General features: G+C 41.8%; 1 protein-coding gene across 6 annotated transcripts in view; it reads right to left on the bottom strand.

Moving 5' to 3' along the window:
* The window catches only part of PPFIBP2 (PPFIA binding protein 2), a 192,679-nt gene extending 182,506 nt beyond the window's left edge, over positions 1-10,173 (bottom strand). For 3 of the 6 annotated variants that reach the window (XM_072619692.1, XM_072619701.1, XM_072619702.1), the window contains exon 1: positions 10,066-10,173. The gene's annotated coding sequence lies outside the window, so the exon portion shown is untranslated. Of the gene's footprint in view, positions 1-9,510; positions 9,614-9,728; positions 10,021-10,065 lie in introns of those variants that run through there. The other 3 variants (XM_072619704.1, XM_072619696.1, XM_072619693.1) reach the window with 3 other exon arrangements.
* Positions 10,174-21,792: the final 11,619 nt, after the last annotated feature.

The raw sequence follows: 21,792 nt of genomic DNA, 5'->3' as shown, positions 1-21,792 counted from the left end.
TGGGAAAAGAGAGCAAAAGTGGAGTTAATGTAGGGGTGATGGTCTGGGAGAAAACCATGGGGTAAAGGAATTAGAGTTTACTCTAAGAGGGTTTGAGCTTGTAGAATAATGACAGAAGTGGGGAACAGTAGGTTGTGATCAGATAAGGTAATTTCAGAGTTCAAATGTGGAGGTGAAACATAGGTAGGCAATGGCATGATCAAGAGTATGGCTATGGGATGGGGGAGCAGGTCATATGGAATAAGTAAGTTAAGTAAGTTAGGATGTTCAAAGGAATAGAAATACGTATGTTGAAATCCTCTCATATGAGAGCAGTAGTTGCAGAGGAAAGACTGTGAGCCAGGTAATGAAGTCACTGAAGAAAGGAGGGTCCTGGAGCTGTACACAATAGCCACCAGAACTTTGGTTGGGTGGTAGATATGAAAAGGATGAACTTCAGAGGAGGAGAGGTCACTGAGTGATGGTGTTAGAGGGACAACCTGGAAGTAGTGATAGGGAACACTGAATATTCCAATTCTCTCTTCTTGACCAGTGAGTGGAGGCAGGGAGGTAAGGAGAAGAATGAGTTAAAAGCTTGGCCACTGCTAGAAAAGGCCATTAGAGAGGCTGTCACCAGGGTGGAGTCAGATCTCATTAAATACTTACTTACTCTTTACCTAAGACAGAACGCGGAAGAAGTGTGTGTTCATCCTTTGTTGCCAAAGAAGACCATATCATCAGAGAAGTGATGACATGACTTGCACTTGACTTTGTTTTGGGTGATGGAGGGCTGTGCAGGTCACCAGCCTCACTTCTCCTCCAGAGCCATCTGAATCCAGTGACCAGATATTCATCAGGATGACTGGAGACGACCCAGGATGAGGCAATTGGGGTTAAGTGACTTGCCCAAGGTCACACAGTTAGTGAGTGTCAAGTGTCTGAGGTGAGATTTGAACTCAGGTCCTCCAGACTCCTACACTGGTGCTCTATCCACTGGACCATCTAGCTGTCCCCACACATGGAAGAAGAGAGAAAAGATGAAAGCAATTTTTTTTCCTATAGAGCAGGCATTCTAGAGAATACAATGGAAGGGGTATTTAGCTTTAGGGTGGGATATTTTGGCAAGGGGGATGATGGACTGAGGGGAATGGGATTGAGGAAAGAGGCAGTGGGAAATGGTGAATGGGTTTTGAATTATGACCTACAGACATTCAGAATCATTGGGATGGGGAGGGTATGACCAGGGGGACTGATTAATCTTGATTGCCATTGACTTGTCAGGCAACTCTTTTTTTGGGGGGGGGGGGGGGTCGTCTCAGTTGCTTCCTCAGTAAATGAGTTTATTAATACCTGCCTTACTTCCCTGTCGGAGGTAAGGTAAAGATCAAGGAGGAATTTTCCAAAAAGCTCCTAGACAAGACTTTGGCATGATGATGACAAAGAATACGAGTTCTACTTAAATAAGAGATTTCCAGGCAGAAAGTAAGCACAGCTTCAAATGAATCCTCAGTAACACCCAGACAAGGTCAGGGGCTGAGGCCAAAGGCACAACCCTGAAAAATCTTCTCTTATCCAAGGGCTAACTTCAGAGAGCAAACCACTTAGCCCAGCTCATTCTTTCATCCTTCCCAAAAAGAGCTATAAATTGCTTGCCAAAGTAAGAGTTATGAAGAGATAACCACAATGCCTACTGTCTGTCTCCCACAAAGGCATTCCTGGAAAGGAGCTCAGCACTTCCTCGGAAACAGTTCTCTGCCCTAGAAGGGAAGGTGTATTGGGGTGACTTCGGCAAGATCAGACCAAGAACTGGCACTCGGAGCTTCTTAGTCCTATGTTCAGAATCCTGGTTGGAAGATGTACCTATTTTCTTGACAAAGATGAAAAGTCTAAATCCCAAGATACTAATCTGTTTTTAAGATGCTACTCAAAAAAAAAAAACAAAACCCCAAACAAACCAAAAACCAAAACTCATCCCTTTCCCTCCCACATTTCAATGCTCCCTCTCTGTCCTCCTTTGCTCAATCCCATTCCACACTAGAAAATCACTGATCCCCTTCCACCTCTACTCCCAAATCCTAATTTAACGATTACAACTCAGGTCATTTCCTTTCAAAAAAAGTTATCTGGGCTTTCCAGCCTAAAGACAGAGAGATATTTGGGAAGAAATGCTGACATCCAGGAAAAATTAAACAAGGAGGAATATGTCTAGGACAGGGACTCCCAGTTGACTTTCTTTTCACTTATGCGGGAGGTAAAGGAAGCTTCTTGTCCTCTGTAGAATACCTACCATTATCACACTCCTATAAACAAGACCTCTCCAAAAAGTGACAGGATTGTCAGAATAATAAAGGACAGGCTGATAAAGAAGTCAGACTCCAAATACTGGCTAAACTGGGGTGGGAACAATCTTAAACTTTCCCTGCTCCCTCTTAGTATCAAAGACATAGAAATAGCAGAGCCTTCTGGGGCCACTAAGTCTCATTCTCCTCTCATTTCTCCTTCCTAAAGTCTTGGGTAGTAATAGATGGGATCTGGACTTAAGTCCTCTGACTCTCTCAGATAGTTACTAGCTATAAGACCCTACATAAGTCACTTAACCTCAGTTTGCCTTAATCCACTCTGGAAAACCAGGATTTGATTTATCAAAGTCCATTGGGATTCAAATGGAGCTACCAGACTAGGCCTTTAAACCCAAATCACTCTAGCTTTTGCTGATTGGCCAATAATAGGTCCCAGCCCAAGATTTACTTTTTCATTATTTGGGTTTTGATGACTCACAGTGAGTGTAAACGGCAGTTGTTTCTGTTCAGGTCAGAAACTCTTGAGGGTCTTTCCCTCCCAGACTGATTCTTTGATGAAGGCAAACTAGGCCATCTTTGGCCTCCATTCTTTCCTAACCTTTAGTTATTGAATGGGTGTTGGTTCAAATTTAAAACTAGGAAAGGGCTTCGTTTAAAAAAGGCTTCCACTGCATCTGGAGCCATCTCCAGCTGTCCTGACCTTTCTTGCCACTGGACTCCAATGATTCTAGAGGGGTCTAGAGGACTTTGCACAGTTTTACCTCATTTAAATCCAATTCAGTTGCAAGTCAAGATATCATCCTCGAGATGTCACTGATCTTTGAAGGAATGATGGAGTAGAGAAGGAAATGGTGAGATCACTACACCAGCATCTTTGCCAAGAAAAGCTCATGGATGGCATTGGTGTCATGAAGAGTCAGACATGACCGAATAACAAAAACCTCTGACTCCAGGGCCAGGACCCTCCTACCACACCATTCTGCCTCCTCATCACTCCTATATCAGGAGCTGTTAATCATATTTGTGTCATGGGCCCCTTTGGCAGTCTGGCGAGCCTTTCTCCATACCATGTTTTTAAATGCATAAGAAAAAATACAGGATTACAAAGGAAACTGAGTATTTGGAAACACAGTTTTCAAAATATTACCCCAAATTAAGAATCCCTGCACTAGATAAAGGCAATCAATATAAACAGATGTGGGTTCAGACGTTTGAAGCTCCCTAGGACTAAGCTTTAACTGATTTAGGCTCTAGACACAAATCTCTCATTCTAGCTGTGGTCTCTCTCTCAGATTCAGATCCAGTGTAGTACCTTTCCTCTGAAATAACCTTCCATTTACTCTGTATGTATCTTATTTACGTAGGGTCCTTTGCATATTGTCTCCCCTATTAGAATATGAGCTCCTTGAAGGGAGGCAGGGACCATCATATTGCCTTTCTTTGTATCTCCAGGACTTAGAACAGTGCTTGGCACACAGTAAGTATTTGAATGACTGACTGGAGTGTAATAGAAAGAGTATTCAGCTGAGAGTCAAAAGTCTGGGTTCTAGGGATCATGTTCCTTCTTTTTTTGAAAGGAGGGGAGCCAACTGGGGTTAAATGACTCGTCCAGGGTCACAAAGAACTCAAGTCTTCCTGCCTCCAGGGCCAGCATTCTATCCAGGACACCTCCTAGCTGCTCCAAGTTTCTAGTAATCAGTTTCTAGGGCTCTCTGGGCTTCAGTTTTCTCATCTGTAAAATAAGGGTTTTGGATTAGATTACTCTCAATCACATTGAGGAGGGACATTGCTAAGCTGAAGTACAGCCAAGGCTGGAAAGCTAGGGAGGTGAGGGGGTCTAGATGCCATGTTACATTAACTAGACGACCTGGAGATTCTTAGCTTGGAAAAGATAAGACTGAGGAAGGATATGATCTCTGCCTTCAAACATTCAAAAGGTTGTCTGGTCATAGAAAAACACAACTTGCTCTAATGTATTTCTGTGCTAGAGGCAACCTAAGTATAAGACTCTTCAGGAATGTGTTTTCTAGGTATCTTAAGGAAGAAAAGATTCTGAAATGATGGAAAAGATCAGATAGAGTGCTTTTACCTAGAAAAGGCAAACTAATGGAAAAGATCAAGTAGAATACTTTTACCTAGGTAAGGCAACCCAGAAGAAAATGGGAACCAATGCTGGATAGACCGAGTAGTCATGATTTAGATATAACTCCAGAAAAGGAGACTGAGATAAAGTAGTGCCACAAAAAAAAAAAATAGGTGAGAATATCCTGGAGAAGAGTGTGGTTGACAGTATCAAAGGCTGCAAAGAGGTCAAGAGGGATGATGACTGAGAAAAAGCTATTAGCTTTAGCCATTGAGATCATCGGTGACTTTGGAGAGCAGTTTTCATTGAATGCTAAAGTCAAAAGCCAGATTTTTGAGAGTTTAGAATCCAATGAATGAATGCTGAAGAAGGGGAGGCATCCATCATGATACTTTTTCAAGGAGTCAAGCCACAAAAAGGAGAAATGATAAGAGGATTACAGCTAGTAGGAGTAGTTAAGGATAGAGGAGACAGAGGTATGCTTGTTGGCATCAGGAAAGGAGCCAGTAGGCAGGAAGAAATTGGAGATTAGAGTCACACAGCTGGCTGAGTACTAAGAATACAAAGTGGGGCTGTGTCTATTGTTTTTATTTTTTAATTTTAAAAGAACATTTGATTTGGTAGTACAAAATACAGCTTCAAAGGCTTTTTTAAACAAAGTGGCATCCATACATATGGTAATATAATGTCAGTCTATGATGGGTCTTCTGCCTTTCTTCCATATTGAGTCCCTTGGGCAGTCTGGGGAAGTTTATCATGTTTTTAAATTCATAAAATAAAATAAAAACCACAAAAGTAACCAATTATTTTGAAACAAAGTTATCGAAGTATTTTGTTTTAAATTCCCCCAAAAGTTCAGGGACCCCAGGTTAAGAACCCCAGATTCTACAGACAAGACCAACCCACTGAATATAAATATCCAGGGAGACAAAAAAAGGAGATGCGGTCACCTAAAGCGCTCACCAGGGTGAAGCGTGTCCTGTGAAAAGTACAACAGAACAGAAATTCCCTGTGTATGGGGATGTTAATGTAGATGCTTCTGAACATGGATGACATTATGCTGATTGCACAGCATCTTAGAACCCTGCAGGACTTCCTCAATGGGAACCATGGTCATTCGAATGACATCACTGTGTGATTCACACTGAAAAAACAAAGTGAATGAAAAATACAGATCACCAAGACAATGATGGGAAGTTAGCCAGGCAGCCGACTGAGATAGTACATCACTGTGCGCATTTTTTATGCAGGGTGCTCCAAAAGCCTTGCTAGTTTAAAACTACTCTAAGATTTTAAGGATTCCCCATATATCTATCTATCTACATATGCTATATACGCATCTATATATGCAATGAACACATATCCATACTTACGCAATATACACACATCTGTACTGCAACATGCACATATATATCTATATATCGAACATACACATATCTACATGTGAAGCACAAACATATGTATGTCTATACGTGCAACATACACAGCTAATGTACTGGCAAATAAACACATCTAAATATTTAATATAGACATGTATCTAGATATGTATTTATACCTATATATGTATGCATTATATATGTGCTCATCTGTCTACATATGCATACCTGTATCTGTATATACACATACATCTATATCTGCACCATACATTAATGTAGATCTACATGTGTATGTATACCTATGTGTGTATGGATATCCATATGCATAGAATATTGTTATATCTGTATATATAGAGATGTGTCTATCTACTTACATGTTTAAATATGTCTATATGTGTGTGCATCTATCCATGAAGATATACTTATATCTGTACATACATGCAACACACATATTTATACAATATACTTCTCTCTATATAGATATATGTCTATGTATATAGATACAAATATGTGTATGTCTATGTACATATACCTATGTGTGTGTATATTGCCTTTATGTTATATATCTATACGTGTAGGCTTTTATATGTATGTATAGATATACACACCATTTACAATATGTATATGGACACAAGCATGAGTAAAGATATGTCCATCTCTATATGCATACATATACATACATACAAACACACCACACACACACATTTTATATTACAGATGGGCAATAAGCCAGAGCTGACTATAAGAAGACAGGGATGGATTATATTTGAGAAACTGAATGGCATTTTCCATGAAGCCAAGTGCCTAGCTTTAGGGAAAATCCCTCTTTTCCCCACCAGTCTTTCTTATTGATGTGGGTCTACTCACTGCCTTTGGTCACAGTTTCTCTCCTCATGCTAAAAAGGACTCTTCCTCTCCCTCCAATCCCTTCTATTTAAATCCCTTCAAGTCCAGTTTATGTTCCTCCTCAGAAACCTACTGACTGTGGGAATCTGGGGAAGTAACTCAATCTCTCTCAGACCCAGTTTCCTTGTCTGCAAAATGGAAATAATAGCTATACCCACCTCACAGGGTTACTATGAGGAACAAACAAGACAACACATGTAAAGTACTTTGCGAGCCTTTATGTGCCAGAAAGGGTGTCCCAAAAGTCTTAGTGAAGTTTTAAGATATCCAAGTTTCAAACTGCACTAAGACTTGTGGGACACACCATCGAAATGTTAGTTATTATTGCCCATGCCATAGCATCATCCACTGCACATAATAGATGGGTCAAAATGGTTCTTGAATTGATTTCAGAATCAAAACTTCATGAGATTCACTAATGATGGACAAAAGTAAGCTTGAAATAGATGACCAATAATATTCTCTTCTTTCTTCCTTTTAGAAGTGGCTAAATAGACATTAATCAAGAGCCTGCAAGATTGTGATCTTCGGCAAGTCATCTGACTCTTCTCAATCTCACTTTCTTCATCTGTACAACGGGGATAATAAGAACAGCACCTCCCTCGCCAGGCTGTTGTGACCATCAATTGAAATAACATTATTATAGGGGAAATTTAGAAATTAATAAAAGGAAATAAAAATTTTAACATATACTAGCTAATATTATACTGTGATCAGAACAGTACTTGGGAAGATTAATCAGGCAATACTGAGAAGAAGGGATTGCAGAAAGGGATGAAAGGGATCAGAGTTGAAAGGTTATTACTAGTCAATGAGAAAACATAGATTCTGGAGCTACATTGGTTGGAGTGGGACTGGTAAAGAAGAGACCGATTAGAGGCTGAGGAAATAGTCATAGAGCTAAAAGGGACCTTATAGGTCATTGAGTATGTAATATAATATAATGATATATAATGACATATAATGACATATGATATAATGGTACATGGTGATTATAACATAATATGACATAACAATATAATTTATGAGGAAACTTCTCATTTTGGAGATAAGGAAACAGGTCCAGGAGGGCTAAGTGACTTATCCCAGGTTACATAGTAATATGGCTAGAACTTAAACCCAAGCCTTCTGATCCCACAATGTTCTTTCTCCTCCATCTGGTTGTCTTTTTCCACACTACTCTCTTTTTCATCAGGCACTTAGAAGTACAGGACTGAGCTGCCAAGAGAGGTTGGACAGAAAGCTAGATTTGGGAGTCATCCACATAGAAGTGATAACTGAAGTCACAAGGATGGACGAGATCACAGTGTAGAGAGAAGGGAGGCAGGAACAGATGCCCGGGGAGGGCAACCACTGGAAAAGGGCAAATGTATCATACTAGGTGATCTCTTAAAACCCCCTTTCAACTCTGAATTCCATGGCCCTATAAGAAACAAGAGTGGTCACAGATCTAGGGAGAGGACCTCCAGAATTCAGTCACAGAAGTCTTAGGAAAAGAGGCATCAAGAGGGTTGGTAGACCAAAATGACTGAAGAAAGTAAGGAATTCTTCAGGATGAAAGAAAAAAAGACCATTGGATGTGGCAACATGGAGATTGTGAATGCCCTTGGACAGACCTGTTTCAGTTAGTCATGGAGAGAGAAGCCATATTATAAGGGATTAGGGAGTGACGAGCAGGGCAGGCAGCAAATGTAGACTACTATTTCTACAAACCCTTTCCACTGCTATAGTTGAAAGCCAAATGCAATTTTAAAAATTATTATTTTTATTTTTACCTAATTCATACACTGCTTCCCACTGACTCAAAGGTCTCAAGCTGATGTAAATTTCTTTTAGAGGAATGAGGGAGCATTTTTCTATGAAGGTTATTAACATGTAGAGGAGGGGATATCAAATGAGAATCCTATGAATAAAAAGTAGTTCAACTTTTTTCCTCCAATGAAATACATACAAAAACATTCCACTCTCTGTTTTAAAATCAAGACAAAGGAATACAAAACTATTGAATAAATGTAAGAAATAATTAAAAACTTGTTTCAGTTCTAGAAAATAGCCAAGAATTAAAGGATAGTGCACAGAGATGAAAAATAGAGTGCTAGGCTTGCAGGAAGCAAGATATGACCTCAAATTTTTGTTTCTAACAAGCTGTACCACCCTACATAAGTCACTTGACCTCAGCGTGTTAGCTTCTGGAAGCTTCCTAGAGTTGATTTACTGAATCCAGCCTCAGACTCCTAAATTACTTAAACTCTCCCAGGCTCAGGCGGCTGTCAAGACTCAATGACAGATGATTAGTCAAGTATTTACAGAGCTCCTTCTGCGGCTAGGCACTGAGTAAAAGTACTGAGAAGTTGCTGATCTTCATGAACTGGAGTTGCTATACCCAGGAGTTCTCCATAGGGATGAAATCTGGTCCAAAATGACATCCCTAAACCACAAGCCACTCTCTAAACCACAAGTCACATGCCTTAAACCATCAATCAACTCTAGGGTCTCCCTATTACCTCTAGGTCCAAGTATAAACCCCTCATTTTGGTATTTAAAGCGCATTTATTAAAGGGTCACATATATCATTTTATCCTCACAACCTTGGGAAGAAGATGCTATTATTAACCTCCTTTTACAGATGAAGAAACTAAGGCAGGCAGAGGTTAAGCAACTTGCCCAGGGTCACACAGTTAGTAGGGGTCTGAGACTGGATTTGAACTCTAGGTTTCAGCTGGCAGTGTATAGATAGAGCCAGGAGACTGCCCTATCTGACAGGGTTGTTGTGAGGATTAACGAATATTTGTAAGACACAAAATTGCTTAGCAGTGTGCCCGGCACACAGGCGTTACATCCCCCACCCCTTCCCACCGGCGCGCACCGTTCTAGTTTTCAGGGATAACTCCATGCATCCAACCAAGCTGGACCGCAGCCTCTGGGTCCGGACTTGTTACTTCTCAGGGCTCTCGGGCTCGCTGGGAACGTTACTTCCTCCACCTGAGCAGGAACAGGACTGGGATTACCAGCCGACCCACCTGACTGAATTCCGGCGCCCAAGGGAGCTGACAGGTCAGCCTAGAGCAAAGCACCGCCTCTCACCTGGGTGGACAGCCGCCTCGCTGGCCCGGCCGGAGCTTGCTCCGCACCTCTGGCCGCCCCCGGGGCTGGGGGCTCGATTAGCTGTGAGCCATTCCCCCCAAACGGTGCCAAGGACTGGGCGGGCTTGGCAGATCCCCCCGGGGTCACGGGCTCCGCGGCTCCCGGACGGGCTCGCCCCAGCCTTTGTCCTTGCGCTTGCCCTTGCCGACTGCCCCCCGCCCCGCGCCCTGGGGTGCGCTCGGGCGCTGCTGGAGGCTCCGGACTCCGCGTCCCCAGAGCCCCCAGCGCTAGTCCTCGGCTCCCCCCAGCCCGGGCGGGAGGCGGGACAGAGACTGACCTGGCTCCCGCGAGCGGATCGAGTGCGTGCCCCGAGCTCCTCGGAGCGGCCGGACAGGAGCGCCCCGGGCTCTGGGACAGCGGCCGCGGCTCCTCCCACGTGACGGAGGCGGGGACCAGCTGGGGAGGGGGCGGGGGGCGGGGAGCTCGGGCTGCCCACGCGTCCCCGGGCTCCCCGACTTGCCAGCCCTGACCTGGCCCGGAGCGCCCCCTCCCTCGCGCTCCCCCCGATAGGTCAGGCCCTCCCCAACTTGTCCTCCACTGCCGAGCCCTCGGCGACGGCTACGACGTCTCCAACTTTCCCAACCCGGAGCAGCTGGCAGCGGGCCGGCCTCGACCGCTGTCCGGGGATCTGGAGGGGGGTAGCTGTCCTGGTGCTGAGCCTCAGCCAGCGGACCACGGGCGGGGGACGAAGCTGCCCCCCCCCCCCGGGGTCTGACAGTCTCCCAGGAAAAGCAAAACCACTTCTCCATTCCTATCTGTAGTGGTGCGCGCCCCCATTCTTTCTGGGTAGGCTGGACCCTTTGCTGCTAAAGCTGAATCTAGAGATTTCGAACCGGGGTGGGGGGGCTTTTAGAGTCCCCTAACCTCCCCCCCGCCATTTTACAGCAGATCTGACGCTCAGGGAGGTTTGGAGTCGCCAAGGTCACCTAGGTAAGTGGCAGCTCTGGCACTCAGCTGCCAGGCTAGTTAACTGCCTCCAGACTTTTTCTTTCCTACAAATTAATGAAATGCAAATCTTCAGTAATTTTCTAAGCACATTTTCAGATGTCAAAAGTGACTGAAAAACCTCTAACTAAAGGGAAATGCTGATTAGCCTTGTGACTCACTTAGCAGGTGGTAGAAGTACTTAACATGGACCTTTCCTAAAAACTGGGTTGATTTGAAACGGTTTTGTAGTAAGGTGATTTTATACACTTTACACGGTAAAGGGATTCCTAATGAGACCCCAACAGCCTTAACAGCTTCCACCTGAACTAGTCAGTGCTTACCTTCAAATCGGTTAGTGGTTGGGAAAGCCAGGATAAAGGGTTTCTGGCTCCCTCTGGAGGTTAATGCATTCAACAGCCCATGTGTTTACTGGGGCAAAGCAAAGCAAGTTGTGAACAATATTTATTATACTGTCTATCCCCCAGACTCTGTTCCAGGAGACCTGAGGGGGCAAAGAATACTTACTAGGCTTTGCCTTCATTCAAGGATCATTAATTATTGTTGTTCAGTCACGTCTGCCTCTTCACGACCCCATTTGGGGTTTTCTTGGCAAAGATACTGGAGGGGTTCCCCATTTATTTCTCCAGCTCATTTAACAGATGAGGACACTGAGACAAGTGGGACTGACTTGCCTAGAGTCACATGCCTAGTAAGTATCTGAGGACAGATTTGAATTTGGGAAGATGCTTTGCTCTGTCCACTTCACCAACTAGCTGCCTCATTAATTATCAGTGTGATTCAAATAGCAGGGACTTCTTACAAGTTTCTCCAGGCGTATGACCAGAAACCCAGGAAAACTCTAGTCATCAAATATTTAATGAGTGTTTACTATGTGCTCAGTACTGTAATAAGTGCTGGGGCTACAAAGAAAGGTAAGAATAGACCCTACCTTCAAAAAGTTTATATTTTAAGTAGACACTAATAATAAGGGACTTTTAGGTACATACACGGCGTAAACAGATTAAGGGAAAGGCAGTCGCCAGTTACCAAAGCCCCTGGAGGTACCTCCTAGGCAGTATTTGTAGTGAAGGATGAAAAAAAAAGAAATTTCCAATAATATATTCTTTTAAGTTTGACAAAGCCTTTCCTCACAATAATCCCAGGAGACGGGTAGCTTCAGCATTATGTCTACTTCAGAGAAAACCAACTAAAAAAGAAAAAAGAGAAAACTACCTCATGAAGCACATAAACACACAACATTTTACAACTTGTAAAAGTGTTTCACAGAAAGGATTTGAACCTCACAACAATCCTTATGGTCAGAACTACTGAGACTAGTATCGTTATTTTTCAGACAAGGAAAATATGGCTCAGATAGAGGCCTAGCATTTGTGTGCCAGGCATTGTGCTAAGTACTGAGGATACAACTATGGGGAAAGGATTCATATTCTCTCTCTTTCTCCCACTCTCCTCCTCTCTCTCTCTCTCTTCCTTCCTCTAATCACTCTCAAGGAGATTACTTTCTAGTAGGGGAATATAAAGCATAAAGAGGAAGAGGATGATGAAATTGTGGAGAGTGAGTTGAGCTGGGAGGAAATGAACCTGACTGGGGCCACCCCAATGAGGTTATGAAGAATTAGACATAACTGAACAACAACAAACTTCTGTGAAATGTCTCTGTGTGTGTTGTCCTGAATGAGATAAAATCCAGATGTGGGGTGGAGTGGTACCATCGATTTTTAAATTATGAGCCATATTTCATCATGCCAAATCTATACTCAGAACCCAACCAAAGTAGGTTTTAATAGAGAGGAAGCTCCGTGGTACAGTGTATAATATTGATCCTGGAGTAAGGAAAACCCAGATTCAATCCTAACTCAGTGTGTGACCTTGGGAAGTTACACCCTCTGCCTCAGTTTCCACACCTGTAAAATCATGATAGTATTAGTAGTGGATTGTTGTGATTATAAGATGAAGTCATATTTGTAAAGCTTTTCACAAATCTTAAAGCATTTTGTAAATGTTAGCTAGTATTATTATCTTCTTAATTATTATGAACTGCCTAGTGGCTGAGAGTCTTGTAGTATGGCCATGCTGCTTGGCTGGTGGCTAGAGTATAGTACCACCTAGTGGCCAGTTTAAATATCGCAACCCTTTGCTGGGTAATTAATAAAATTTCTCTGTAGGTTTAAGAAAGATAGCATCCAGGTTTGTGTGAGCCTCTGCTATTGCCACCATAATGCTCTTTTCTTTTTCAAAGGTAATCCAGATTAAGTGACTTGCCTAGAGAAGCACAGCTAGTAGGTGCCTGAGGCTGGATTTCAACTCAGGTTGTCCTGACTGCATATGCCACCCACTGTATCACCTAGCTGCTCCTACCATAGTGCTCTTAAGAGTTAAAGGAATCTAACAAGTGCTCATGCTGCCCAAAGTTGCCAAATAAGTATCAGAAACAAGATTTACACTCAGGTCAGCTTGACTTTTGGTCTAAACTTCAATAAAGTCTACCTTTCTGATTAAGGAAATTGAGTGACTTCCTGATTGGTTAATGAGTCAGAGAGCCAGAATTTGAATTCTGGACTTCTGGAACCAAATCTCTGCTCTCTCTACTGATGGCCATTTACTGCCATTTACCCCTGCAAACTCAAGGCCTTCGGCAAGAAATAAAAAGTTATGACAGTATCATTAGAAGTGTTGCATTTCCCTCTTAGCTTTCTGTTTCATTTCCTTAAACCAAAAACCACCAAAACGTAGCATGGACATCCCCTCTGTCTGGAGTCATCTGAGTTTGTCCGTAGGTTCCTATTATTATAATGAAGAGGAAGAGACTAAGGTGCTTGAACCCCCAGAGACCAGCATAGGGGAGAGCATAGGAGAGCACAGCAAAGAAAGACAATAGATATAGAATTCATCTGTTTTCTTCTTCATAGTGAGAGGCTGTGAGTCATAGAAAACTTATCCAAAATGGAATCTAATGAGCTATTGTCCTGTCTTGGGCAGCCAAATGAGTCTTTTAGAAAGATATTCGAAGGACTCAAGGTTTTGCCTCTAGATAACTCACCCCAAACTTCTTTGAGAGCAACTGTGAGGGGAATTATTGATCCTATACTGAAGGATTTTGGGATCACAGATTCAGAGCTAGAAGGGAGCTTAGAACCCAACCCCCTCATTTATGGATGAAGAGTGGAAGCCCAGAGTTTAAGTGACTTGCCCAGAGTTTCCTAGCTAAAGTCTGAAGTTGGATATGAACACAGGTTTTCTTGATTCCAAGTCCAGTATTGTATCTATTATACCACGATGGTCCCTAAAGAGTCTGTTTCGCCATCCATGCATTGTTACAGAAATTTTCCTGGAAACTTATGGAGCTGACCTCACCCCTTGTTGCTCATGAGACTTTGTTCAAGGATCTCTGTCCTTCTGTCTTTTTCTCACCTCTGTATCATGTGGCTGGGTCTTCTCTCATTGCGAACTCTAGACTATAGAAACTATTTGCCTAAGCAAGTATAAGGCTTACAAAACATCATGTCCTGAGCTAGGCTGGTCATAGGCATAGAAATCATTTGAAATCTGTCTTCATAATATAGTGATTTCTTAAAAATTCATATAAGAGAACAGAAGGAATGCCAGAGACAATCAGAGAAGTTAGATAGCTTTGAATTTATTATTCATATTGTATTTAATATTTTCATATTATATTTTAAAAGAAAAGTAATTGGTGCATAATACAGATTTACAATTCCATGTACAATTCCTTGTCTGTTCTACTATGGGGGCAGGGAGAGGACTGGGCTCATTGGCTATTTGCCTTGTTAAGCCCATTAAACATCTTATTAGATTCAGTCCAGTTCTGAAGCCTGGTTTTTAAAAATCTTGCCTCTGCCATCCATGGTGTTGGTTATCCCTGCCAACTTTGTGTCATCTGCAAATTTGATAAGCGTGCCATCTGTGCCTTTATCCAGGTCCTTGATGAAAATGTGAAATCAGCACAGAGTCAAACACAGATCCCTGGGTTATGCTATTTGAGAATTCCATCTCAACTGACATTGATTCATTAACAATTACTCTGAGTCTGACCATTCAATCAGCTCAGAATCCATATGAGTGTGTCATTTTCTAGTTCACACGTCTTTCTCTTTTCCACTAGAATAGCTGTTTTGAGATGAGAGGGGCCTTGAAGCATCTCTCAAATCACAATATATAGAAGCCCCTTTTCCCTGCTTCTACATCAGACTTATTCTGCTCTCATACAAATGACACAGTCATTTGTGACCCTTGGATTCATAAGCGGTCCTAGGAAGAAACAAAAAAACCACACACTGCTCTTTTTGATTAGGTGCAAAGCCAGAAAACAAACCCAGGCTGGTGCTGTAGTTTTGTAGCACCGACCCAGTTCCCACTACACAGAGATAGTTGGGTCCCCAGTGCATGGCTACTACATCCCTCCAGAGCTATAGGAGTTACACCTGAGTGGTTGGGGAGGTTTCTTTTCTAGTACTCTAGTGCCGTTGGTGGCCTTTCCTCCATGATCATCAGTTAACATCAATTAGTCAACCAGACTCAATTGTCTTACTTACTAAAGTAAAATAGCCTCCTCCCCAAAATCTGTAAGACATTCTCCTACCAGTATATACAGAATCAAGTGGCCTCAAGCTTTGAGATTATACATCTCAAAGGGGAAACTCATAACTCAGGCAATCCTTTTACTGCAATGTCTTCAGATATTCCCTTTAGTTTCAATAGGCTCCCTGTAGACCAATAAATCTTCCATTCCCAGTCAAATCCAGACTGTTTGAGGAGCCCAATGCAGACATTATTGCCATCGAATGCTGTCCCTGACATGATGCTAATATAACTATAGGAAAAGGGAAAATCCAAAATCCTTCAGATCTTTTGAAGGTCACAAGATTCTCTTCTGATCAAGGTTGGTGGGGGGTGGGGAGACCTAGGTTAAGGTCATAGGTGAGGAGCTCTCTTCCCTTCCAGGCAATTCCTTTTCCACCTCAGCTCTTTCGCCTGTTGTGTCACTCAAATCTCTTATTCCATCTAGCTTGAGAGTTTTTATACAGGCCCCACAGGACATGAACAAGTCTCTTAGTCAGTCTGAACAGACTTTCTGTAACACCTAGTTGAAATGTATTTGATTGATTTAAAGAGGTTTCTAGGTCTTAATCACACCTATTTCTGTTTGCTTGAGTTAGTCAATAATTATCCTCACCAGACAAAAGTTAATTACTTTGAAGGGGGATGAGGCAATCGGTGGAGCGCCATCCTTATAATTAATACCAACTGGCCAAAGAACCACTTAGATTTTTAAGAAATAAAATATACAAGTGGGTGTCACAGTCTGTAGACTTAATAGAGAAGTACCTTTGTAAGTGACTCCCACAAAGTAATACTCAGAGAAGAATTGAATAACAGGGATAGAAATGCTTACACCACAAATTAGGGAAGACAAAAGCTTTAGAAAATTAATAGTGCCTGACATCAGAGACCTTTTTCCAAAGAGCAGTTGAATTAGCAAATTGCACACAGCTGCTTTCTAAGTAGCCTTTCTCAGGAAGGACGATTTAGGGTACTTATTGCTCCACAAAGAAGAGAAAAGAGAGCAGTTCTAGGCCATGTTCTAGGCTACATTGACTGGTCCTCTCCTGGAAATCTGGAACCCACTTACTGCTACGTTATTGCTAGCTCAGTTTGTGAGTCCTGGGTCTTTAAAAGAATTACTGTACTTGTTTCATGAGGAAAGCATCGTGGTTTATTCATCATCATATCTCCTTCATTTGGAAGTAAAGGAACCTGACCATAGTAAGTACTAAATAAATGTTTGTCGAACCATATGTAACCATAAGATCAAAAGGTATATGAGGCTTGAATATGGAAGGTCATCATTTAAAAAAACTAAGACAAGAGGACAGGTGCTTTTCACGACTATGGCTGAAGAAAGAATTCTTAGCCAAACAAGGGATAGAGAAGATCATCACAGATAAAATAGACAGTTTTGGTGACATAAAATTATAAAGTTTTTGCCCAAGTAAAATTAGTAAAGGCGGAATTAGAAGAGTAATAGTAGAACTGGAAAAATATTTACATCAAATAGCTTGAATAAAAGTATGATATCAAAGCAATATAGGGAATCTAAACACATATACAACACCCAAATCCATTCATTTCTGATTAGATAAGCAGGCAGAGGATATGAAAAGTTTTCAAAAGAAGAATTTCAAATAACCACATAAAATCACATTCAAAATCCCTAATTATCAAGTAATTGCTAATTAAGAGAATTCTGAGCTTTTGGCTTATATCTCACAAACTGACAAAGATGACAAAAGATTTAATTCTCTGTCAACATATTATTGAATTGAATGTTGGAAGGCTTCTGGAAAGGCTGGCACCCAGACATGCTCTTGGTGGAGCTGTTTATCTTTTGGGATTTAAATTTCTAATTACATAAGAAATGTGAATAATCTGTTCATTCCCTTTGGCCCAGAGATCCTAAAACTAGTAATATACACCAAGGAGGTTAAATTCTGAGTAGCTGTAAAGTCAGTGAAGATCTTAGAAACAAATAATGAAGCATACATCTTTCCTTAGCAGAGATATGGGGAACTAATATTCGAATATATTATCTAATGTTTTTCCTGAATTGTTTTTCTTTGGTATAAGGAGGGATTTAATCTGAAGGGGAGAAGTGGGAAATAATTGTGACATAAAGATGTCAATGAAATGTATTTTCAGAAATTAATGCAGATTACATGACCAACCTGAATAATTTGGGGAAATAGTCAAATTCTCATTATTGAACATGAAATTTTCAAAGGTTACATATGATAATTCAGTCAAAATGATCACTTATGAAATGGCATCCAATTTTCTAGAATTAATGTCTAGGAAATTACTCATTCAGTCAAAGAAAGTAGAGGCTCATGTGGTTAATCAGTGAATTAGGCACTGAAGATTAACACGTTAGAAAATAAAAAATTGAAAGTCTAAAGCTAAAAGGTCTGATGCAGTGAAACCTGGCGTGATATTTACCTTTGTGCCATCTATGAAACATTGACTGAGCAAGCTAATAGTATAAACAAAATTTCAGGAGGAATGATTAAATTATTAAGAAAACAAAGTGTTGTAAAGCAATTATTCTTAGTCATTCTTTATCCCCAACCACCTGTGACCTGCTTCCTGCCTTACCCTCAAAGTCAGTCAGTCTTGCATTTATTAAGTGCCTACTATGTTCTAGGCATCGTGCTAGTAATACTAGTGATACAAAGGCAAAAAACAATCTTTGCTCTCAAGGAGCTCATAGCCATCATTGGGAGGATCAACATCTGTTGAGAACGATCCCACCATACTTACTGCTGCCAATACCAACTACTGCCAATGGACAGGTAAGTCTGGTTGTCTGGGGAACATTTTTACTCACTAGTTTTGAGTTGAGCCCCTTTCTTGAAGCCATATTCCAGGGGAGCAACCACTTCTGACTGCTATCAAATGCTAGCTGGTGGAATAGACAAGCCAGCCTTGCAGCCAGGTAGTCTGTCAGACTGAAGGCAGCATGTGCCAACCAAGTTAAACACCCTCATCACCCCCAACTACTGAAAAGTTGCCAGTAGCTCCTCAGCAGCCACAATTATTGAAAACCCAGAAAAGAAAATTCTCACCACTAGGGTCTTTGCTACTGTTAAAATGGCTCAACGTTAGAAACGGATGTGGTTTTATCAGGAGAAATCACATTAAAGAAGCTACGTTGCCAGATCTGCTTTGCTGTAGCAGCCTAAGAATCAAGAGACTTTCCTTTCTCGCTGGTAACGGAAATCTGCTGTGTGCGCGATCTCTGCCATTAGAACATGAGCTCCTGAAGAATGAAGAGTCTCTACTTCTTGTATCCCTAGGGCTAAATACATGCCTTTTATTCATTCATTTATTCACACTTTTATAGTTAAGGTCCAGTAATTATGTAGATTTGTGAGTACAGTAATAAAATTATATTCCTTTATATTCCAAATGTAACCCAGGTTTGTTTGGATATGTTCACGTCGCCTAACGTGGAGGCACCCAAAGGAACTTTGAAGCCTGTCCAGATTGCCTAACATGGAGAACTCGGAGTTCCCTACCATGTGGGTGAGAGTAGCCTCCTTTGACTGGCTGGGCAGCCAGAAGAGGCTGTATCTTTCAAAACTGGCCAAACCAAAATAGTGGTGCTTTCTGGCTCATGTTCTTTTCTTCCTTGCTGTGTGTGTAGAGGGTGAAAATCACAGTTCACCTGCCTTATTACATAAACATCATGAACTAGACCATTGAGGGGGAAGGGCTTCCCTCCCCTAATTTCCTTCTCTAAGAAATGAACCCAGGTATGTTTGTTTCTGTTTAGTTTTGTTTTTAATGGTTAATTTTTATTTTCAATATTTCACTTCCATAAGTTTTTGAGTTTTAAGTTTTCTCCCCCTTCCTCTCTTCCCCCTTCCCCAAGACAGTGTAGGATCTGATATAGGCTTTAGTTATGCATTCAGGTTAAAATATTTTCACATTAGTCATGATGTAAAGAAGAATTAGAATGGGAAGAACTATGAGAAAGAAGAAACAAAACAAAAGAAACAAAGAGCAAATAGTATGCTTTGATCTGCGTTCAGACCCCAGAATTATTTCGCTGAACGTGGACAGCATTTTCCATTGTGAGTCTGTTGGAGCTATCCTAGATCCTTGCATTGCTGAGGAGAGCTAAGTCTGTCATTCCGTGGTTTCTGGTTTCTGTTCTTTGTTCCCAGTTTTAAGGGCCAGCAGTGACCCTGCTGGACCTGGGAGTTTGAGCCCTGGCAACTTTGGGGCCAGGAGTGCAGGTGGGATGTGTAGTCTGCCATACTGGCAGGGAAGCCTAGAGAATGCCTGGGTCTCAAGCCAGTGGGAGTTTTGGACTTGGACCTGGGCCTATCTTATATAGGACCGAACTAAACTATAGACCTGATGCCCTTCCTCTCCCCAGAGACTGAGGTGTTACAAAGGGAATGGGATATACTAATACCTCCCATGTGTTGGGGGAGTTGTTAATTTATTCATGTCTGACTCCTTGTGATCCCATTTGACATTTTCTTGGCAATGATGCTGGAGTGGTTTGCCATCTCCTTCTCTAGCTTATTTGACAGATGAGGAAACTGAGGCAAACAGGGTTAAGTGACTTGCCCAGGATCACACAGCTAGTAAGTATCTGAGGCCAGATTTGAACTCAGGAAGATGAGTTGTCCTGACTCCAAGTCCAACGCTTTATATGCTATGGCATCACCTAGCTGCCTTGGGGGAGTAAGTTTGTATAGCTATCCCTTCCACATTGTGACTTTCCCCATAGAGGTTCTCATATATATATGGGTTGGTATAAAGAAATAAATGGGAATTTTGGGGGAGTTTTGCAGAAGTCACAGATGACAGACAAAGGCCAGCAGACAACGCAGGTAAAGTTTAGAAACTGAGAAATACATTAAGTATATGTGTGGAATTGTATAATATCAACACAATTTTTTGATATGGAATTGTAAACAGGAAAAGAAAAAAAATCAGACTTTTTCTCCGGTATGAAGGGATAGCCAAAACTTTTCACACGAATTTTCCTGATTACGGGGCTCCCATGCCCCAACCCCTGGGATGTGGAAGGGATAGCTGTATATTTGTAATTATACCTTTTGAAGTAAACATTCTTTTGTTAGCAGTTAAATGGGTTCAGAGGACCCCTTACACTTGGGAACAGCACTGGTGGGGGGCTGGAACCATAAGCAGAGAGCCTACATACCCCAAAATCCCCTTCAAGGGCAGGAGGACCCCTGGGGAGGTGTGAAACCTAACCTATCTGGCTTTCCAGGCAACGATGGCCATGGTAGTCAGTTTTACCAATAGTAAGACTGTGAATTGAATTGAATTATTTAAAAATAATTGAAGTGAATAGGCACTTTGGTAGTTCCTACCTTATGATGTAAGAGAAATTAGGTAAATGCAACCTTCTTTTTTTATTTTCCTTTGTTTGAAGCAGATGGATGAAAAGTGGGGTCCAGGGTATGAAATTAGTTGTGCTTTAGGAGAGGACATTATCATTTGGATTGGGTATAGGATGATAGGATTTTAGGGTTGGGAAGGAGCACCTAGTCCAAAGTTCTCATTTTATAGATGTGGCCCCTGAGCCTGCTACCTATACCTTTCCTCCAAACTCATCTAATAGGTGCCCTTGAGTTCAAGGTGCTCTGTGGATCTGCATCCCCTGAAAACCATCGTTCATGAGTCCCTACTAATTTATTTACTGTTATCAGACAACCAGAGGACACGATTTAAAAGTAAAGGTATTTAATGAAATGCTGTTATTAAAAAGGCAATAAAATGTTCTTATAGTCTGGTTGCACATGTTCCTATAAATTCATATAGCAACACAGGGGACCTGTGTGGAGAGGCATACATGTAGAGAACACATATAGCCGGAATGCATGCATGGAATAGTGTACATGGATGTAACTTATGTGTTGAGGTCACAGGCACAGAGGATCAACTCATGCCTCTGATGCTGCCCTGTCAGTTTTCTCTGGTGAGGACCTTGCTCTGCTCTCACTGGGTCTACAGCATTGGGTCAACACCACTGGTGTCCCTTCCAGGCAGAGTCATTTCTGGACATGGGGGTGCAGTCTGTAGTCTCTGCTGGACATCAGTCCTTACAGTTTTGTGTGGGCTCTGGTTGACTCTGCTATGCTGGTTCTGTGGTCACTCTTGCTCACCAGCAGGAGAGTAGTTTCACATAGGGCATGACTGAAATTTCTATTTGCTTCCAATGTCTAGATTCTGGCTTCAAATGACCTCCTTAGCTGCAATTCTGCCTTTTTCTAATTGAGAGAAAGAGTGAGTTCTGCCATCTCTCTTCAAATTTGGAACTCAGAGACTTCATCTATGATTATTTTAAAAGGGCAAGTGCCCTAACACCCTGAGATATTTTATCAGGCTCCACTGCTTAGAGTTAGCTAGGTGCAGCAGTGGATAAAGCTGTTAGACCTGGAGTCAAGAAGACTTGAGTTCAAATCCATCCTCAGATACCATATTACCTGTTGTGACC

Source organism: Notamacropus eugenii, chromosome 6, assembly GCF_028372415.1.
Source record: "Notamacropus eugenii isolate mMacEug1 chromosome 6, mMacEug1.pri_v2, whole genome shotgun sequence".
Taxonomy (NCBI): Eukaryota; Metazoa; Chordata; class Mammalia; order Diprotodontia; family Macropodidae; genus Notamacropus; species Notamacropus eugenii.
Note: the sequence above shows the minus strand (reverse complement) of the source record. Positions and strands in the feature narration are given on the sequence as shown.